At 41.5% G+C, this 8,010-nt stretch overlaps 1 long non-coding RNA gene across 1 annotated transcript; it reads right to left on the bottom strand.

The window, feature by feature from the left end:
• Positions 1 to 1,154: 1,154 nt before the first annotated feature.
• LOC145718615 (uncharacterized) lies at positions 1,155 to 5,837 on the bottom strand. The gene is made up of 2 exons (XR_014141922.1): positions 5,540 to 5,837; positions 1,155 to 1,274 (listed from the first exon to the last, which is right to left on the bottom strand). It is a non-coding gene; the product is annotated as an uncharacterized LOC145718615 (long non-coding RNA).
• Between the last annotated feature and the right edge of the window lie 2,173 nt (positions 5,838 to 8,010).

Genomic DNA, 8,010 nt, shown 5'->3' with positions numbered 1-8,010 from the left:
TCTACAAATTCAACCTATATCCTATGTCAAAGAATAGCCTGATTAAAACATTCTAATCCTTTCGTCACTATGAGGAAGTTAGGAAACACAGATCAGGCAAAACTCTCTTCTCAGTAAAATATGCTGTGATTCCAGCTGTGGTTTTGGATTAGTAAAAGCAAGCATGTTAAAATTAACCAAACCCAACAAGTGCTTAGAACAAGAGGACAAAGATGGTTGAAACCTAAAAGCCACAACCACTCCTCTCTGACACAAAACATCAAATATACCAGTTCCATTTCAAATAAATTTCACTTGAGCAGCTAATTTGTTATCAACTTCCTAGTACCTTCAACTATAATATCTTAAAAAACAAAAGTCACCCACACCCAACAGGAAAGGCTTTGAAAATATGGATGCAGCCTATAAACAGCCCAAACAATTCTTAAAAGAATACATGGCAAAGGGAAAAAAGTATTCTTGGTTTAAAAAGTATGTATGAGGGGCGCCTGGATGGCTCAGTCAGCCAAGCGTCTGCCTTCGGCTCAGGCCATGATCCCTAAGCAGGGAGCCTGCTTCTCCCTCTCCTTCTCCCCACTGCTCATGCTCTCTCTTGCCATCTCTCTCTCTCTAATAAAATCTTAAAAAAAAAAAAAAAGTATATGTGAAAATGTAGCACATGCCCATTAAAACAATCTTGTCTTTTCTTAAATGAATTGGTGGTTTACTATTTAGCACCAGAATGATAAATGACCCAGTAATAATATTACAACATTTATCCTTTAAAACAAACAACTCTTAAGTTTAGACCAAATGAAATTAGCAATTTAGGCTTTTAAAGACATTCATTGAAAGCACATATCCTAAGTGAACACAGATTATAAAAGAGTTTCAAAGCTGAAATAGTGAACTTTTTTTTACCTGATGTTCTGCATGAATGTTATCCCCAGTAGGCCATCGATGTTTGCTATTATTATAGCCGCCTCCACCACTGCCTCCTCCCCCAAGCTGCTCACCATGCTGCCTCTGAAAGAAGTAGTCCACCATAGCGTCGTCTTGGGAACGGCCTGCAACTCCTATGGATCCTGGGACAGGGCTGGAGTGTGTCCCAGCTGCAAGAGCCTGATTTGCAGCTGGTTGTGGCTGCGCTTGCGACCCTGTTCCAGATGTCAAAACAACAGGCATGTTGGGATTAGCTGGTTCTTGAGGGTGATGTTTCAGGTGGGGGCTGAAAGAGTCCTGCCAAAGCACTGCTTTTCTCTTCAAGACACATGCAACGCTCATTCCACCAACACCTAAGGACAAAGAGGTTACAAATGTTTAAAATTTGCGTTTTTTAAAACATAACTTGATATATACCAAGACAAAAATATGAGCCCCATGTCTTTTGCAATACCACATCTACAACCAATTTCTACCAAGTAGCTAAGCGTTTTATAATATATACACAATTTTCCAAACTGAGACCTCTATTGTTAAGTTGCTGAATATGTGCAGGTGTGGAAATAAATGTAGTTGGTTGGTGGCAGGCAATATGACAAGGTACTGAGATCAGAATTCAATACAGCAACTTCAGGAAAGCTTATGTTGTTACCAAACCTAATAATATAGAATTGGACTTCAATCAAAGGCCCCTCTACCCAACTTATTTACACCTTAAGCCAATTTTGCAGATACTTCTGAAACGAACAAGAGCTCTATGAAATATCACTTTACAAGTCAAGCAGACATAAGCCAATAAACCAAACAAAAATCCAAACTCCATATATAATTAGCAATGACTCACTGTCTAAAACTTGAAAAGATCCTTTAAAATGTACAACATATTCACAGGATGCTCCTTGAAGAAACAGTAAGGCCCCTTGACCAAAAACAGCAACAGAATGTTCTTAGCCTGAACCTTTTTAGCCGCTGGTGGGGGGTGGGAGGGGGAGGCGGGGAGTGTCAAAATTTTTACGAATAATTTACAATTGTAATCACATCATTATTCCATTATAAACAGGATGGGACCAACCAAGTTCAAACAGTTTACTAGTGTAGAAAGCCTCACTGTAAAAAAAAGACACTTCAGTAACAATTGTGTGGCAAATATACTACAGACAATATCTTATCAGTCCTACTTTACAAATGAAAATGCTTAGCTGGCTCAGACTGTGGAGCTTGCGACTCTTGATCTCGGGGTTGTGGGCTGGAGCTCCAAGCTGGATGTGAAGATTACTTAAAAAATAACAAACAAACAAATAAATAAATCTGTTTTGCACCCAAGCTTAGTTCTTTCTATCAACCCTTCCTACTCCCCTGCTACTCCCCAGTAAATCAACACAGATACGATTTCTCTCACTTGCACCCACTACTCTTCTCTGGAACAAAGAATCTTCAAAATGTTACTATGAAACATTACTATTTAAATTTCTTAAATCAAAAACTACATTTGAACATAATATAGAACATCTGTCAGCCTGTGGGTGCTTTAAAAATTGCTACAAAGTAATTAATCAGTTATCTATTAGGCTACACCTGTCTATACTCTCTGGAGTCTAATTTCAAGGCCATCAATTTAATAGTCCACTGCTACAAATGCCTTCTCTCTCTCTACCAAGCCCTACTGTAACATTTCAAAAACAGATTCATAAGACTTATGAGAAATCTATTAAGTTATTTCTTTATAGAATTAAGCCTCCTGATAAAGAATTGCTTCTCACAATTCATGTTCTGAAGCCAGAAGACACAATGGAATCTGTAATTTATTCAAAGCCTAATTTGGAAATGCCTAGTTTCAATTAACAATTCCAATCCATCAGAATCTTACCAGAGTAGTGGGCAGTCTAGCTTTCTAGACTACAGTTTCTGCTTTCATGAATAGAATCATGTTCTTGCTTAAGTACCAAAACCAAAAAGTCATAGCTGTGTTTACCATAGGCCTTTGCAAAGTGCCAAGCAGCCTAATAACCTCCCGTTTGATTTTTCAAAAGAATTAACTGCCCTTTTTTATGGAGGTATAACTGACACATAACATTGTATTAGTTTTCATGAGTGCAACATAATGACTGGATATTTGTATACACTTGAAATGATCACAATAAGTCTATTTACCATCCATCACACCACACAGTCATTACCCTCTTATTACCAATAGTAGCCAGTCCCATTTTCTTCCACGAGGGAATATCAATGTAACAGTCTGTTCTAGAGCAAGCCAGGAATCGCAAAACCTAAGTTTTACCACTAACCCAGCAACCTCTCTGAGCCTGTTTCCCCACCTAGAAAATAGAAGAAATGCTTTCTCTAGGACTCACAAGTTTTTTTTTTTAATCAAAATAAAATTATATAAAACTTTTTGGTAACTTTAAAGTCACCACAATGAGACCCCAGGCATTCAGTTACCACCAGTTAAGGCAATGAAGCTCCAGTCCCTAAGAGGGTTCCTAAAATAGCAAATGCAATCTTCACTGAAATAAAAGATTTGCCACAATACTTAGCTAACAAAGAATTTCCATATGAAAAAGGTTTACCTCTGAAACTCACAGAACACTACTACAGTCTAACAAGGGGTTGGGGAGGGGAGAGGAGTTCCCATAAAAAAGTTCAAACAAAACAATTGGCTTTTGTAAAGCTATCTGGATGCCCTAAGACTTCCTGCTTTACCTAATGAGGCAAGGCAGTTTCTCAAACAAGAGAAAACCTGGCAGAAGGGACAGTTCTGAAAGTGAGCAAATACCTAAGCAATTAAGATGTGTCTTGGGCTGTTGTGTAATATCTTGGCAACTACAGCACAAAAATTAAGAAATCAGTCACTTAAATTAAATCACAAAACATTTAAATTGCTGATGCCTTTTAGAGAACTCTCACAGCCCACTAAAAGGTTATGTGTAGCATTTGAAATGTGACTTTTTTACAAATAGCAATTATAAAAATATTTTAAGCAACTAGAAATAAGTGCTGATTCTAGTTACTCTTCCAAAGTTTTCAAACTGTACATCAAAGTGTTTGGGTTTTTTGTGGGTTTTTTTGGAATATCACTAATAGATTTTATTTCAAGCAAAGGAGCACGGTTTAATCTCTCCACCACTCACCTTTTTTTTTTTTTAACTAAAATGCTTAGTTTAAAAGGTGTTTATTTTTTTGCCACAATGAAAAAAAAAAAAAAAACCTCTGTGGTCATAAATTTACTTTAAAGCAGTTCATCTCAAACCCAAACTAAACTTCAAACCCAACTTCAAAAAGTCTTGGACAAAATGAATTCAATTGTGGCTAAGGCGAAATAAGAATTCAAAGTTCAAAATCCAGTGAGTATTTCCCAAAGATCCAGGTAAACAATCAACAGCCCCAAAGAGTGTTTTATAAAGTTAAAATTAGCAATGAGTCAAAATGTTTATTTTGTTTACGAAAAGTGCTTTGGGAGCCACGTATCTTGGCCTGTTTTGGTGAGTTTTTATGTGTTTCTTAAAACAAACAAAAAGCTAAAGCTACAAGCCTATTGTTACAGAAGTGACTTTAAAACAGAACCCCAAAAAACCCTCCATAAACTCTCATCCTTAATCCCAGGAAGAATAGGAAGTGAACGGATTGGGTATCGACAACTAAAAACAGTGTTTTCTCAATTAGACAATGAAGAGTAACAATTCCTCAAGTTATGGGGAAGATAAAACCTTCCATAATGCGCTCGCTCTCTCTCTCGTGTGTGTGTGTACACGCGCGCGTCGGGGGGTATGGGGGGGCTCTAGTGGGGGGAAAAAGTTACAGGAGCTTATTTCTCACTTGACGTGGGAGTGGTACTGACAAGTGTAACAAACGATGTCTGTTTACCAAGAACGTCTGTGAGGACTAAAACTATGTGGTACTGCGTATCTGTTTTCCTACTACCGAGGGGTGAGCTCCTCTTTGAGTTAAGACAGACACTCACCAACACAGGGAGGCTCAAGAGGAAGAACCCACCAAAACCCAAGCTCTCACGGAAACAAAAGGCCACAAGCACCCAGGGGACTAAAAAGCGATCTGAAACTTCCTGATCGCCACTTCTCCACATTTAAGGCTCGCAAAGTTCCCCCATGGTGGGTCTCGCCTGTAGACAAGGGCCAAGGCTGTTCCTAAAGCGATTTATTGTTCCTCCTGCTTCGGCGCTGCCACGGAAGCTCAAGAAGTCGAAGAAATCCAGGGTGGCCCAGAATTACACTTCATGGCCACACAGAAGACTCGCGGCTTCGCAAACCCATCAAAAAAGCAACCCGAATGGCAACATCAATCTTCGGGGGCTCCAACCGGGCCGAGCAGAAATGTACAGGCACGTCTATGCCCTGGGCCCGGGCCTAAACCCTCGGCATTTTCCTCGCTTCGACCCCGCTCCCCACCCCCTCCCTCCTTTGATAACAATAGGGGCCTTGCTGCTGACTCCAAAACATGTACAAGGAACAGCGAGTGAAAAGCCTCAGCCAGGGCCCCGGGCGGCTTTTCTAAAGCCCTTCTCACCCCCACAACCGCTCTCAAACACCAATACAAAGGGACAATCTGCTCGCTGGGGGTCCGGAGCAGCGTTTGGGGCCGGCGGGGTGCGGATACTCACGGGCGGAGCGGTAGGATGAAGATGGATTTCAGCCCCCCGATCTTCTCTCTCCGGCGCTCTCGCTCCCCCTTACCTTTCACTCCGACAACATGGCGGCCCACTGGGGACGGGGCTGGCGCGGTGCATCCTGGGATAGACTCTGGCCCCGGCTCCGGCGGTGGCAGCGGCATGTGCGGAGAAGGCAGGCGGCTCTGGAACAGGTTGCCTGGTTGCCATGCCAACCCAGGGCCTGTGTGAACTTGGGAAACTCGCAGGCAACACAACCGCTGCGCGCGCGAGTGCCCGCCCGCTAGGCGAGCGCGCGCCGTCGCGAGCAGAAGGCGGGGTCCCGCACCCGCACTGGAGCGCCCGCGGTGCTCGCGGGGCCCCACCACGCGCGGCACCGAGCAGGGCCCGGGGGCCGGACAGGGGCGCCTCGCCGGCTGGCTAGGGACCATAGACGCAGCACCGCCCGCCCCCGCGCGCTCCCAGCTTCACCGCCAGATTGCACCAGCCTACGGGGTTAAGGGACGCTTGCTTACTCGCTCGGCTCGGGCTGGACGGGTGCTGGCTTCTAACCCCTTTGCTGCAGCTTTCTGGCTCTGGGGCCTTATTTAATCTTCCTGCCTCCATCAACCCCATCTGGAGAACGAACAGGAAAATGAGAATGGCTACTCAGCAGAATTGCTGTGAAGATTAAGTTAAATAATGTGGTTTGTTATTCCTTTTAAAGATGTCCAGCGCTTGGTACAGTGCCTGTAAACGGGACCAATGCGTAATTTTCAGGGTCCCGTGCAACGTGAAGGTGCGGAGCCCCTTGTTCAAAATTGTTAAGGAATTTCAAAACTGCTGTAGCAGAACAGTAAACTAAAAGCAAAGACGTAAAGCCGACCCTGTCTGTAAGCACTCAACCAGTGTTCGCCATTGTCATTCTGTCCAGTTTCAAAGAGGAATAGAAATTTGGCCATCTGATGGAACTGACTTTTCAAATCAGTAGTATTTGATAAGATATTGCTATTCTATCTCCAATTAAGCCCAAGATGGATTTGAAAACTTAGGCAAACCCCAATAGTACATACAAAAGACCAGAAGGGGATATGGAGAGAAACTTTATAATAATTGGAGGAGGGAAAAACGTTTATAATGAATGAAAATCAATTAGTTATTTTTAAAATTGAAAGATATTTAAACATCTGTCAGGAAGAGATGCCACCAACAAAGTAGAACAAATGAGAAAATAAGCTTTAAAATATTGCGATATGCATGGTAGACAGATGGTTAATCTTCATGATAAATACAGAACGTCTCTAATCTATTAAAAAAAAAAGAGTAATCCAAAATAAACAGACAAAATCACTAGTGGCCAATAAACACATAAAGATAACTAGCCTGGGGCTGATGGGAGCAGGAGTAGGGGAATGGGGAGGGACAGCTAGTGGGTATAGGTTTCTTTCCCGGGTGTTAAAAAGTTTTAAAGTTAGATTGTAATGATGGTTGCACAACTCTGAGAATACTGTGTGCTAAAAACCACTGAATGATGTACTTTCTATGGGGAAAGTTTATGGCATGTGAAATATATCTCAATGAAGCTGTAAAAAATGGGAAAATAATAAAAGAAACACAACTTTGAAATATATTTTCATCTATTAATACACTGGCAAAAATATAAATGATTATTAACATCCTGTTGTGGCAAGTTTTGTGAGAAAATCGGCACTCTTGTTTAAGTTGTTTGAGTATATATTTTATTTTTTATAAAGAATGTTATTTTTATTTTAAAAATTAAAAAATGAGATTTTCAGGGTGCCTGGGTGGCTCAGTTGGTTAAGTGTCTGCCTTTGGCTCAGGTCATGATCCCAGGGTCCTGGGATCGAGCCCCGATTGGGCTCCCTGCTCGGCGGGAGGCCTGCTTCTCCCTCTCCCACTCCCCCTGCTTGTGTTCCCTCTCTTGCTGTCTCTCTGTCAAATGAATAAATAAAATCTTTAAAAAAAAAAAAAAAGTGAGATTTTCATTTCTGAAAAAGAAGGCAAGGCACAAAAGTTAGAGGTCCTGAGCTCTGCCACTTCCTGGCTATGTGGTCTTGGGCAGGTCCCTTCAGCCCCGTCATCTACAAAATAAGGATGTCAATACTCTTCTCACAGGGTGGTTACAACAGTTTAATGAACTAACATATACAAAGTGCCTGACACAGAATTAACACTCAATAAATGTAGCTGTTTTATTGTAGTTGTAGTCTTATACTCATTTCTGAATCCCCAGAGACCAACATAGTGCAGGTCATTGCTCACTAAATATTTGTTAAATGAATGAATTCAACAGCCGTTTGGAGTGTCAACTCTCAAATTCAACAACCCTAAAAGTAATATGTTGTGTTCAGAGATCCAGCTCTTAAGCCAGACAAGAAATTACTTAACCTCTCTAAGTCTCCATTTTCTCCCATGAAACATGAGGTTAATATAACAGCACTAAATGAAATAAAGCAGATAAAACA

The sequence above is a fragment of the Leptonychotes weddellii genome, unplaced genomic scaffold, assembly GCF_054177405.1.
Source record: "Leptonychotes weddellii isolate Sample4059 unplaced genomic scaffold, ASM5417740v2 HiC_scaffold_1841, whole genome shotgun sequence".
Classification (NCBI taxonomy): domain Eukaryota; kingdom Metazoa; phylum Chordata; class Mammalia; order Carnivora; family Phocidae; genus Leptonychotes; species Leptonychotes weddellii.
The sequence above is the reverse complement of the archived record's forward strand: the minus strand, read 5'-3'. Positions and strand labels throughout refer to the sequence as shown.